At 57.2% G+C, this 13,700-nt stretch overlaps 1 protein-coding gene across 1 annotated transcript in view; it reads right to left on the bottom strand.

Annotated features, from left to right (window-relative positions):
* The window catches only part of CDH22 (cadherin 22), a 105,462-nt gene that overhangs the window by 59,010 nt on the left and 32,752 nt on the right, over positions 1-13,700 (bottom strand). The window lies entirely within an intron of this gene.

Genomic DNA, 13,700 nt, shown 5'->3' with positions numbered 1-13,700 from the left:
TCCTGGCAGGGAGGAGGCTTCCAAGCGCAGGAAAGCCCTCTCCTCTCAGAGGCCAGCCGAGCCCCGCCCCCCTCCCCCTCCCCCGGCTGCGGTTCAGCCTCGCAGATGCCCTCAGACAGACTGGTCGCCTCAGAGCCACAGCGTATTGTTGGAACTCTCTGTCTGGGGCAGCGATGCTCTGTCTTCTTGGTGCTTGGGAGGGGGGCACAGTGGCAGGGCTTCTAGTGTCCTGGCCCCACTGATGGACCTCCTGAGGGCACCTGGGTTCTTTGGCCACTGTGTGACACCGAGTGTTGGCCTGGAGGGGCCTTTGGCCTGATCCAACATGGCTTCTCTTATGTTCTTCTGTGACACAGAGTGTTGGACTGGAGGGACCACTGGCCTGATCCAACAGGGCTTCTCTTATGTGACACAGAGTGTTGGACTGGAGGGGCCACTGGCCTGATCCAACAGGGCTTCTCTTATGTTCTTCTGTGACACAGAGTGTTGGACTGGAGGGGCCACTGGCCTGATCCAACATGGCTTCTCTTATGTTCTTCTGTGACACAGAGTGTTGGACTGGAGGGGCCACTGGCCTGATCCAACATGGCTTCTCTTATGTTCTTATGTGACACAGAGTGTTGGACTGCATGGGCCATTGGCCTGATCCAACATGGCTTCTCTTATGTTCTTCTGTGACACAGAGTGTTGGACTGGAGGGGCCACTGGCCTGATCCAACATGGCTTCTCTTATGTTCTTATGTGACACAGAGTGTTGGACTGCATGGGCCATTGGCCTGATCCAACATGGCTTCTCTTATGTTCTTCTGTGACACAGAGTGTGGGACTGGAAGGGCCACTGGCCTCATCCAACAGGGCTTCTCTTATGTTCTTATGTGACACAGAGTGTCGGACTGGATGGGCCACTGGCCTGATCCAACAGGGCATCTCTTATGTTCTTATGTGACACAGAGTGTCGGACTGGATGGGCCACTGGCCTCATCCAACAGGGCTTCTCTTATGTTCTTATGTGACACAGAGTGTTGGACTGAAGGGGCCCTGGCCTGATCCAACATGGCTTCTCTTATGTTCTTATGTGACACAGAGTGTCGGACTGGAAGGGCCACTGGCCTCATCCAACAGGGCTTCTCTTATGTTCTTATGTGACACAGAGTGTCGGACTGGATGGGCCACTGGCCTGATCCAACAGGGCATCTCTTATGTTCTTATACTGTATAGTTTCAATGTAAAAATTTTAAGGTTTTTAGGTTTTAAATGCTTGATTTTAAATGTAATAACTTTGTTCCGATTTTATTGTTTTATTGTTTGTTGTAAGCCGCCCTGAGCCACTTGTGGGAAGGGCGGGATATAAGTTACGGAATAAATAAATAAATAAATAAATAAATAAATAAATAAATAAATAAAGTGACACAGAGTGTCGGACTGGATGGGCCATTGGCCTGATCCAACATGGCTTCTCTTATGTGACACAGAGTGTTGGACTGGATGGGCCATTGGCCTGATCCAACATGGCTTCTCTTATGTTCTTCTGTGACACAGAGTGGTGGACTGGATGGGCCACTGGCCTGATCCAACATGGCTTCTCTTATGTCCTTCTGTCGGGGACAGTGATACTCTGTCTTTTTGGTGCTGGGGGGGGGGGGGGCAGTGGGAGGACTTCTGTTGTCCTTGCCCCACTGATGGCACCTGGGGTTTTTTGGCCACTGTGTGGCAGAGTGTTGGACTGGATGGACCATTGGCCTGATCCAACATGGCTTCTCTTCTGTTCTTATGTGAATGCCTTGTCGTTCCAGGCCACGTGTGGACTCCTGCCCGCCCCCCCCACCCCCCCACTGAAGGCCTGCGGGCTCTCTTCACGGAGCCAAAGCAACTGGGAGCGCCTCAACTGTGCGGATTGCTGTGCTGTGCAAACCATCCCCCCCCCTCCCCCGCCGAAAGTGACGGGAAAGGCTTGGAATTGCAGCTCACTTTCTGCTCCCTTCAGCCAAGCGGAGAGATAATTGGGCGCGTCAAAGGGCTAGAGAGCGCCGGGTCTCCCCCGGGGGGGGGGGGCAAACCAGCCAGGCGGCTGAAACGGCAGGAATCCGCAAGAAGCGTCTCTTCCTCTCCTGCTTGCTCGCGCTCTCTCCTTGCAGGAAGGGGACAGAAGAAGACCCCCCCCCCGCCCTCCCCGTAGCCACGCAGGCAGCCATCGACCTTTCAGGCCGCCAAAGCAAGCTCCGCAGAGTGAAGGCTGCGGGCGGCGCCACCTGCGCGATGTGGGGATGGCCCAGGAGAAGAGAAGGAGGGCGAGGCTGCTCCCAGGCCCCCGCCCAGACGCCCTCCCCAGCTAGGCCCAGGAGGAACGGGGATGGGGGGTGGGATGGAGCCCACAGGACCACGGACAGGCGAGGGCGCGGGAGGGCAGACTCTGTTCTCTGCCTTTGCCGCCGCCACCCAAGCAGTCCGGCCGGCCGGCCGCTGGAGCTTTTCTCCCCTCCCCCTCATGTTCAGCCCGCGGAAGAGGCGGGGCCACCCTGGCCCTGGAGGGCCATAACCTGCGCGCCTCTTTGCCCGGCGTCATTCACGGCTTTTTGCTAACTCTAAAGGTGAGATCTGGCCAGTGTTGGCAAAGCCCGTCTTTGCTGTGGCCGCGTGTGTCGTTTGCAATAAAAGCCGGATTTGATTTACATCAAAGAGAGGAAGTGGGTGATGATAACTGCGCAGACCTTGCCCCCTGCACCCCCGCCCGCTTCTTGCGCTGTTTGATACCAACATGAAACTGCTGGAGAATCATGGGGGGGGGGGGGGGCTTGAGCCGCCACCAATGCAGACAGCCAAGGCCAAAGTCCTAGGGAGGGGCCGGAAGAAGGTCCTGGGAGGGAGGAGGGCCGGAAACGGAAGCTCACTCCAGACAAGACGGAGATGCTGCTGGCCAATGAGCACCTGCTCAGGGACTGCAAGGAGAGGGCTGCCCTCTCCCTAAAGGAGGAAGTCCACAGCTCATGGGTAATTTTGGATCTTGGCCGGCCCTCAGAGGCCTAGTTCTCTGTAGCAGCTTCAGTTGATAGGCCAGCTAAAGCCATTCCTTGAGAAACATGACCTGGCCACTGTGATCTGTGTTCTGATTACATCCAGGATAGACTACTGCCATGAGCTCTACTTGGGGCTGCTGTGCAGGTCTGAAATGCAGCGGTGCGCTATTGCAGGGCGGGTGAGTGTGTGTATGTGTGGTTATACAGGGACTGCCTCATCCTTGGACCTTCGCTGCCAGCTGTTTCCAGACATAATTCAAAGTGCTGCTTCTTGCTGGCTTAAAGCTGGGGTGCTTGGAGGACCCCCCTGTTTCCCTCCTGTCCAGTCCACCAGCCAAAGCCTGCCTCACAGGCCCTGTGCCCAGAGCCCTCCCTGCAGAAGCCAGGCGGGGGGAGGGGGGGCAACCAGAGACAGGGCCTCTTCAAGGGTGGCACCTCACCTGTAGGGTGCCCTCTGCTTGAGGTTTACTGGCTTTTTTTGGTGCCAGGACAATTCCTCGCCCTCATTTTAACTAAGGGGTTTTATTTTTCTTCAGCTGTTTATAGCCTGCTTCTAGGCTGAGAACTGCTTTGTGGGTAATTGGGGAGGAGGGGGGCTCTTTAATGGCTGTTTTGTCCTGCTTTTAGGCCAAGGACTTCCTTTTAATGGCCAGTTTTTAATGCTGGTAATTTATGCAGCAACGACAGCTTCATGGTCCTCTTTTACTGGTGCTGGAGGGGCGGCCTAGAAATCCCGAAGGCTCCCCAAGGAGGACACGGAAGCCGGCCGGCCTGCCTCCCGAGGAGCCCCCCTGGTCCCCCAACCTGCCGAACCCTCGGGCCTGGGGCCCAGCACCACCAGGCGGGAAGGCGGCCCGAGAAGGCTGCCGGCCCAGGGGGTCGTCGTGATGGCCAGGAACGTCACTCTGCCCCTTCGTGAGGAAGTGGGGGGGGGGGGGGCGACGATAACAAGTGACCCCCCCTCCTCTGTTGACAGCCACAGAGTCCTCTGGTAATCCCCCCCCCTTCAAGCCCCGAGATTCCCAGTGATGAAGTCCTTTCAAATAAAAAGGTCAAGGTAGTCTCCTGGGCAAGCACCGGTCGTTTCCGACTCTGGGGTGAGGTTGCTTTCACGTTTTCACGGCAGACTTTTTACGGGTGGTTTGCCATTGCCTTCCCCAGTCCTCTACGCTTTCCTCCCAGCAAGCTGGGGACTCCTTTGACCGGCCTCGGAAGGATGGAAGGCTGAGTCAACCTGGAGCCGGCTGCCTGAACCCAGCTTCTGCCGGGATTGAATTCAGGTCCTGAGCAGAGGGCTCCGACTGCAGTACTGCAGCTTTCCCACTCGGAATTGAACGGTGCTACAAGGAACCCGGTGCGCAACCGGCCTAGAGAAGATCCGGGAAGGGAAGGGAAGGGTCGGCTGAGGACTGGGCCGCCTTTGGCTGGGTTCGCGGGGAGAGGCACAGGCGGCCCTCTTCCTCGTTCCCGCCCCGCACAGACCTCTGCCGGGAATTTCTCTCCCGCCTTCCTGTGCCCCCCCCGCCCTCCCGCCGGCCCCTCCGTCCTTGGCCCTCCCCCCCCCCGCGGCTGCTGGTTGTTCCCTGCTGCTGGAATCAGCCCCCCCCCTCCCCGCAGGCCTGCCTCGCTCCCAGGCGGGCCTCTAGCGGATGCCAATTGCCCCGGCGGCCGTTCCACGGGCATCCTCGCTCTGCTTCTTGGTGCGCGGCTGGGCTGCTGACTCGGGCCTCCCCGGGGACTCGTTCGCTGGCCCAGCGCGAGGGGATCTGGGCTCTGCTTCCGCTGCACGTTCCCCTCCCTCGCTTTTCTCGCGCTCAGCAAGGGGGTGGATGGAGGCGCCCCAGCTCAGGCCTGTCCCGCAAGAGTGCCCGGCGGCTTCCTGCCTCCCCCCCTCCCTCCCCCCGGAGCCTTCTGCCCCCGCGCAGGCAGAGCCCTCGGCAAGCTGCTCTCCCTCGAGTCACGCAGTTCTCAGTCCCAGAACGAAAAGCGGCGGCAGCAGCAGCGACTCCGCCCGGGGGAGCCCAGAAGGCTGCTTTCCCGAGGCCCTTCGGAGCCAGAGCCGGGCTGGGCAACCCGGGCTGCGGGTGCGGGGAGAGCGGCTCCGCAAGCCACACAGCTCCATCCAGCCGCATGGGCAGGGCTGGCCTTGAGCCGCCGCAGGGGCCGGGGAGGCTGTGAGGCCGCCCTCTTTACAAAGCCATTCTGTGTCCCAACCACGCAGCGCTTGGCCAGGCTGCTGAGAGAGGCATTAAGCGCATGCTCAGAAGTGAGAACCCCCAAACCCCTGCGAACAGCTGCCCCGTATCCCATGGGACAGTGTGCTGATCCCTGCCCAAGACCCATCCATCCAGTCCAACTCTCTGTGTCACACAGTGGCCAAAAAACCCAAGTGCCATCAAGAGGTCCACCAGTGGGGCCAGGACACTAGAAGCCCTCACACTCTGCCCCCCCCCAAGCACCAAGAATACAGAGCATCACTGCCCCAGACAGAAGAACATAAGAGAAGCCCTGTTGGATCAGGCCAGTGGCCCCTCCAGTCCAACACTCTGTGTCACATAAGAACATAAGAGAAGCCCTGTTGGATCAGGCCAATGGCCCATCCAGTGCAACACTCTGTGTTACATCGTGGCCCAAAAATTCCAGGTGCCATCAGGAGGTCCATCAGTGGGGCCAGGACACTAGAAGCCCTCCTACTGTGCCCCCCCCCTCAAAAGCACCAAGAATACAGAGCGTCACTGCCCCATTACTGCAGATCCGGATGGGCGGGGAAAGCCGTCGTGGACGGGGCGGGGGGAGGGGCTATCAAGCAGCTGCTGAAGGCCGTAGTGCAGAGAACCCAGCAGCCAGCCCTCTCCGCAATCAACAGCGTGGAGGGAGGAGGGAAGCAGCAGGGAGAAGCCCAGCGCCCTCCCGCCCCTTCGCATCCGGCAGAACTGGGCTGCCAGGCCAAAGCCCTTGGGAGTGTGGGCACCGGGCAGGCCGCAGGGCAGAGAGGCTGCGCCTCCCGCCTTGGACTGGCTTCGGCCACGGTTCCATCCCCCACTCCGCCTGGGCAGCCTCCCCAACCAGAAGGCTCGGGCAGAGGGAGGGAGGGGGAAGGCCGGACCCTTCTCTGCCCAGGAGAGACGGGGGCGAAGGAGGTGGCGGGCAGCGGAGGCTGAGGAGGCCGGAGAGGGGACTGGCGGGGCGACTTCCTGAAAGCCAGAGGGCGGAGAAGGCGCGTCTCTCTCTCTCTCCCCCTCTCCAGCCGGGGCTCCCTCGGTGGGGCGGAGATTGGCACGGAGCCTCTAGCGTCACCAGCCCCAGTTCTCTGCCTTCCGCTCCTGCTGCCGGATCTTGACCAACGACGCCCTTCTCCACGCGGAGCCGAGCGCTTGCCGCGGAGCAGGGGGTGGGGGCGGTGGAGAGGGGAAGGGTGCTCGCAGCTGCCCAACCAGCCGGGAGGGAGGGAGCAGCAGAGCCCGCGGGGGCAGAGGGCACACACAGCAGCTGAGCGCTCCTCCCCATCGATTCCGGCCTGGAGGCCCCCTGCTCTCGCGGAGCCCCCAGAAGCAGGGAGGGGGGTCCCCACAACGTGGCTCTGCGGGAGGCCCCACTTCTCCGCAGCAGCTCTTCTCCCTGGCCCTGGCAGCCGGCAGGCCCCCTGTGCACCGAGCCACCGAAGGGCCCACGCGGGACCCCGGCGGCCACAGAGGCAGGCAGGGGGACAGGCCTGAAGTCGCTAAGACGCCCCCCCCCCAGCCCCTGGGCGCTGCCTGGGGGGACGCTTAGAGGGGGCGGGGGCTTCCCCCCTCACCTGGGGCCCCCAGCAGCAGCTGCAGCGACCCCCGCTCGCCGGAGCCCCATAATCAGGCCGCCTGGGCACGTACTCCTCGCCGCTGCTCCGGAGGCTCCGCTTGGCTTTTAATTTGCACGAAGCGCCTCCTTTCATGTCGGGGAAGCGGCGGCCCGCCCGCCTGTGATCTCCAATTTGGCACAGCCGCGGCCGCCTTTGATCTGCCTTGTTTCCACCCGCCCGGGATCTGGCGCCTCCATAATTGGGAGCGGTTTTCAAATCATCAGAGCCGCGGCGGAGGCGCCGCTCCCCCAAGACCCGCCAGGCCGGAGGGATGCGCCCTCCCCCCCCGAACACGCAGCAGCCCCCCCCCGCCCACACTGACCCTCCCCACCGGCGGGGGGCAGCGCCCTTGTGTGTGGGGAGTGGAGGAGCTGTGGGGTCGAAGGAGGTCCGGACTCTCCAGGGCTCAGACCACTCCCGCCGCCCCCGCCCCCCAAACACCCTCACCTGTCTCTGAAGGGGCCGCTGGGCTCCCATCAAGCTGTTCTGGGGGGGGGGGGGATGGTGAGCGCAGAAGGGAGAGGCTGCGGGGCTGGGGGGGGGACTCTGCACATGGTCCAGCGCTCCTTCCTTTTGTGTCAGGGGCTCAGCCCACAGAAGCGACACTGGGGGCAAAGTACCCCGTGAGCCCCGACGGAGGGCGTTCATGCCGTGGCCTGCCCCTCCCTGCAGCGATCCCGAGATGTGTCTGGGAAGGAAAATGGCAAGGGGGGGGGGGGGAGGAAGGTTCAGCTCTGCCCAGTCCTGCCCATCTCTGGGCCATGTCCCCCGCCCCGCCAGAAACCTCCGCGCAGGCCTCCCCCCCACCACCTTCGCCAACCCCTTTCTAAAAACCAGCAATTGGCCCGTCATTATAATGCTCTGAGGATGTGGCTGCTGGTGGTTCCTCTGAATTCCCAACTCCCCCCCCCCCTTAAAAGAAAGACTCAGGCTCTAGCCCTCCCCCGCATCTGCACCACCAAGGGGGCCGCTGGAGCCTTTCTGGTGTCCAGAGGATGCTGGGGAGTCACAGCGATGCCTGCACAGGTCGTGATAACCTTGTAACGCCATAAAATAGGACACGTGCTGATTTGCAGAGATCCTGAACAAGGCTCCCGGGGCCTGAGTGGCGGGGGGGGGGGGAGAAGGCACGAGGCCCTGCTGCCTGGCAGAAGACACCGCCCCCCCCCCCCCCCGTGGCCCTTGCTGTCCTGGACTCGGGGGCTGAGGGGGAAGCCCCACGGAAAGCCCCCAAGCTTCTGAGCAGAGCCAGAGTGGGTCCAGCTGCCAGGGCCAAGGCTTCTGCTGGGAGGACCCCCTGCTGTATGTTGAAAGCCCACCCCCCCCCCCCACTGGTGCTCCCTCCTGCTCCCCGCTGCATTCGCCACCCAGCCCCACCCCCACCCAGGAAAGGAGAGCTCAGGGCAGGGCTGCATTAACAATTAGCCCCCCCACCCACGCCTTTAGGGGCCCCGGGGAGGCTTCCCGCCCCCGTTCCCGCCCCCCTGCTTGCAGCCCCCCAGCCTGCACGCCCAGCCAGTCACTGAGCCGCTCTTTGCCCGACTTGCCTGGTGTGGCCGTTGCCAAGTCTGCCTCTCTCTGCCTCTCCCCCCCCCCCCCCCGCAGCCTTGTCCCAGGGGCTTCGGAGAACTCTTAGATAATTTGCAAGGGGCCCCTGGGATTTTGACTGCCTCAGGGCCTCCACAAGGTTTAATCCAGCACTGGCTCAGGGATGGCGGAAGGTCACACTGGCAGTGGGGAAACAAGGAGGGTAGGAGATGGGAGGACGGCCCTCGGAACTCTGTCGAGGCCAGCGCCTCTCAGCAGGGCCACCCACCGCTCCCATTGTGGTGGCAACGGAGGGAAGACAGCAGCAATTTGGGGCGGGGAGGGGGGGGAAGGAGGTGGGAAGAAGCGGCAGCGAAGGGGAAAGACAGCAGTGATTTGGGGCTGGGAGGGAGGGGAAGGAGGGGGTGAAAAGCGGCAGCAATGGGGGGAAGACGGAAGCGATTTGGGGCAGGGAGGGGAAGGAATTTTTCTAAGCAAAAAAGTGGAGGTGCTGCTCCAGAGCTGGCGCCCTAGGAGAATGCCTAGCTTGCTTCCTAGTGGAAGAGGCGGCTCTGCCTCTCAGCGCCTGCGACGGGCCTTGTGCTGGGGGAACAAAGAGAAGCTGCTCGGTTTTGTCTTCTGCTCGGACAATTTGAGATGTTCTGCCCTCCACAGAGCAGTGAAAACGCTGGCGAGAGACTATGTGACACCCCTCCCCCGCCTCCAAGAAGGGAGTAGAGAATTCCCAGTGTCTTATCATAAAAGGCTGAAAGATTGGGCATTACCTGAAGGCTTCTTCTCTTCAGTGGGAGTGAAGTCAGCCAGAACGGCTGAGAATTGGCTCGGAGCAGAGCTGTCGCTTCCTAGAGAGCCATGGCTTCTCAGGGCTCTCCAAAACTGGAGGGTCAGCCTGGGATCTCTCCAAGAGGAGCCATGCAAAATTGGCATCTCTCTACCTGAGCGAGCAGAGGCGTGGCCTAACCAGCTCTGAAGGAGAATCTCTTCTAATCTCCATCTTCCCCTTCTGCCCCTTGATGCCAAGTTACTACCACAGATTGTGATCTGCAAAGGTTTTGGGTTGTATCTTTGCACTCCTTAGAGTAACAACTATTAATATTAATAATAATTAATATTAAACACTGCTCCACCATGTGATCCCAGCCAGTCAACAAACTGCACATATTTCAGCCCGCTGTACCTGATCCCCTCGTCTGAAGAAGAGTGTTTACACGAAAGCTGACATTCTCAATAAAACTTGGTTGGTCTTATAGGTGCAACTTGACTTCTGCTTTGTTCAACTGCTTCAGACCAACACGGCCGCCCGCTTGGATTAATAACTAAGGTTTTTGATATCCAGCACATATCAATTCTTGAATATGTTTGGAGTCATTCAGAAAAGAAAGTATAGTCACTAGTATTTGGATTTTGGATCCTCCAAGTATTGACTAATTGTAACATTTCCATATAATTACACACATTTTTGGGAAGTTTGGTTTTTTTTCACCTTTTTTTTTATCCATAACCCCCGTCATGTATCTGAAAATTATTTTATCTCCTTCTTAAACATCTAAAATGGATTGGAAAACATTTTCAGTAAAAAAATGTCTCTTGCATTCTTTGGGGCATATATTGTTGCTAATCGGGGTGTGAAATGTCCAGCATGCAGGCCTGATCCATCCCCCAGAGGGCTTCTATGCAGGCCGCCATGGTTTGCTTCCTTCTCTCCTGCTTCTGCCATCACCATTTTTATTTTCCTCAGTGAGCAGAGCAAAGCAGCCTCTTCTTGCTCTTTCCCTTCCCTCTTCCCCAAGGGAGAAGAGGGGGGGAGGAGCCTCAGCCAATGGAGGAGCTTGGCTCTGTAGCTCTGCTGTGTGATTGAGAGAGCCTTGATTGGGAGAGCTGCAGCTGTGCCAAACAATCAAGGTTCTCTCAATCACACAGCAGAGCTACAGAGCCAAGCTCCTCCACTGGCTGAGCCTCCCCTTCCCTTGGGGAAGAGAGAGAGCTGCTTTCCTGGCTTCCTTTTCACTGTATTCACATGTTCATGATCCAATCTTTCTCAGTAGGAAAGCAATGGGGACTGTTCAGATGAGGAATAACAGGAAGCCAATGAGGCGGAGAATGAGGATTTTGAATTTAGGCTTCCCAAATAGTAGGCTGATACTGACCACTATACATGCTGTCTCTCTATTCTTTCACTGCCTCACAGGAGTTATTTTTCTAAGACTATAGCTCCAGATAAACACATAGCCCTCAATCCCTGTGTCATTGTGCCTTTGCATGTTCTTGACCAGCACACGAAGCAACTTATGCACAAAAGCCTGCAATGCCCAGCCATTTCATGTTTGGGGAGGGACGGTGGCTCAGTGATAGAGCATCTGCTTGGTAAGCAGAAGGTCCCAGGTTCAATCCCCAGCATCTCCAACTAAAAAGGGTCCAGGCAAATAGGTGTGAAAAACATACAAACATATGAAACTGCCTTATACAGAATCTGACCTTTGGTCCATCAAAGTCAGTATTGTCTTCTCAGACTGGCAGTGGCTTTCCAGGGTCTCAAGCTGAGACCTTGAAACCTCAGCTTGAGACCCTGGAGAGCCGCTGCCAGTCTGAGTAGACAATACTGACTTTGATGGACCAAGGGTCTGATTTAGTATAAGGCAGCTTCATATGTTCATATGTTCCCCCCCCCCCCCAGCCCTAGGCTCAAAGCACTGACCATGAGATTTCTGTAATGAATGGCAATAAATCAGAAGTAGGTTTGCAGTTTATAGATACACACCTGCACAACACCTGAGCAGCATGCTCAGATTGCTACAGCACAGACCTTGTCTCCAGATGTTGATGCAATTACTCAGGGGAAGAGGGGTCAGTTAGCAGAGACTGTTACATAAACATATTGCAAGAGTGCTGATGTTTGAAGAAGGTTAAGGTATTTTAAAAAAATATTTAATTGTGTTTGTGCCCTTTATAAAATTTACATCTCTGCTACCCGGCATTACAATTTTTGTCAGATCCAACCCCCATAACAAATAAGTTCAACACACCCCTGCAACTGCAAATCTCGCCTTCTGGAAGCCCGATTTTCAAAATCACATATCTTCCTTTGTAGTCTCTTATTCCATAACATTTATTTGTGAATTGCTTCTATAAACCACAGCTCCTTTTTTTCATTATAACAAACACACAACTACCTCCTAAGAACATAAGAGAAGCTATGTTGGATCAGGCCAATGGCCCATCCAGTCCAACACTCTGTGTCACACAGTGGCAAAAAATTTTATATATACACACACACTGTGGCTAATAGCCACTGATGGACCTGTGCTCCATATTTTTATCTAAACCCCTCTTGAAGGTGGCTATACTTGTGGCCGCCACCACCTCCTGTGGCAGTGAATTCCACATGTTAATCACCCTTTGGGTGAAGAAGTACTTCCTTTTATCCGTTTTAACCTGTCTGCTCAGCAATTTCATCGAATGCCCACGAGTTCTTGTATTGTGAGAAAGGGAGAAAAGTACCTCTTTCTCTACTTTCTCCATCCCATGCGTTATCTTGTAAACCTCTATCATGTCACCCCGCAGTCGACGTTTCTCCAAGCTAAAGAGTCCCAAGCGTTTCAACCTTTCTTCATAGGGAAAGTGCTCCAGCCCTTTAATCATTCTAGTTGCCCTTCTCTGGACTTTCTCCAATGCTATAATATCCTTTTTGAGGTGCGGCGACCAGAACTGCACACAGTACTCCAAATGAGACCGCACCATCGATTTATACAGGGGCATTATGATACTAGCTGATTTGTTTTCAATTCCCTTCCTAATAATTCCCAGCATGGCGTTGGCCTTTTTTATTGCAAACGCACACTGTCTTGACATTTTCAGTGAGTTGTCTACCACGACCCCAAGATCTCTCTCTTGGTCAGTCTCTGCCAGTTCACACCCCATCAACTTGTATTTGTAGCTGAGATTCTTGGCCCCAATGTGCATTACTTTGCACTTGGCCACATTGAACTGCATCTGCCTAGCAAACAAAACCAAGCCCCAAGAAACACGGAAACTGCAACATGATGCCCTAGGAAGGGTGGGCAGTTCTGCTGCCTCTCATGTCAGCTTGTCAATATCACCTGGCATTGGTTGCCGGGGAGGCTCAGCACCCCCTGGCCAAATCCAGAGGGGGAGGTGCTTGGGCCCCTCAGCCGGCAAGTAGTTAACATCTGTGCCTGGATCCTCTCAGTTCACCATTTGGTCCTGCCCCCCCCCCCGCAAGCCAGCAGCTCCCCCTCCTTCCTGCCATCGCTGTCTTATTAGGGCTTTGAGGGGTTCTTCTGCAGCTCAAGAGGGCACAGCCAAAAAGGCCGTCTGGAGAGGAGGTTCTTAAAGCACAAGCTGACAGAGGAGCCCTCAGGAAGTTCTCAAGCCTGGCAACATCTGCCCCAGTTGTGCCCCTGCCTCTCTGCATGTGAAGGTTACACATCTGGCTCACACTGCTGATGGTCCCTGGGGACCTGTCCTTCTCACACACACACACTTTCAAAGCAACCTGTGCTCACTGGAGAGCCAGTTTGGTGTAGTGGTTAAGTGTGTGGACTCTTATCTGGGAGAACCAGGTTTGATTCCCCACTCCTCCACTTGCACCTGCTGGCATGGCCTTGGGTCAGCCATAGCTCTGGCAGAGGTTGTCCTTGAAAGGGCAGCTGCTGTGAGAGCCCTCTCCAGCCCCACCCACCTCACAGGGTGTTTGTTGTGGGGGAGGAAGGTAAAGGAGATTGTGAGCCGCTCTGAGACTCTTCGGAGTGGAGGGCGGGATATAAATCCAATGTCGTCGTCGACTTCATCCCATGGCAAGGAGTTCCTTAGGCTGAACAAGTGAGTGCCTTTGTGGGACACCAAGAAAACCCCATGCTTGGCTGTGTTTTCTCCCAATGTGCCCTCCCCCGCCGACTGTGACCAGCCAGATGGACATGTATGTGCCTTCTAGAGCCACCCACTCCTTGCCTACACAAACAGCACCCCCCTTGAGGGCCAGCAGCTAAGAAAGGGGGCTCAGGCCTGTCTGGAGCCAAGCAATGGGCCAGAGCAGAAGAGGCCTCTTGGCAGGAGTCCCCCCCCCCAGTGCTTTCACAAACACGCCCCCCCCCCGCCCAAAGGCTTGAAGGGAGCCTCATTCATCAGCCCTCCCCCCCACAAAAGCAACAGGTCAGGGTCTCCTCTGGGGGCTGCCCAGAAAGCAAGCCCCAAACCCCCCACCCCCGGCCAGAAGCAGCTTCCTGTTCCAGCTGCTGAACAGAGGTGACTTGACCAGGGCTGACCACTGGAGCTGCTGGTCC

This window comes from Heteronotia binoei, chromosome 2 (genome assembly GCF_032191835.1).
Source record: "Heteronotia binoei isolate CCM8104 ecotype False Entrance Well chromosome 2, APGP_CSIRO_Hbin_v1, whole genome shotgun sequence".
NCBI classification, from domain to species: Eukaryota; Metazoa; Chordata; class Lepidosauria; order Squamata; family Gekkonidae; genus Heteronotia; species Heteronotia binoei.
The sequence above is the reverse complement of the archived record's forward strand: the minus strand, read 5'-3'. Positions and strand labels throughout refer to the sequence as shown.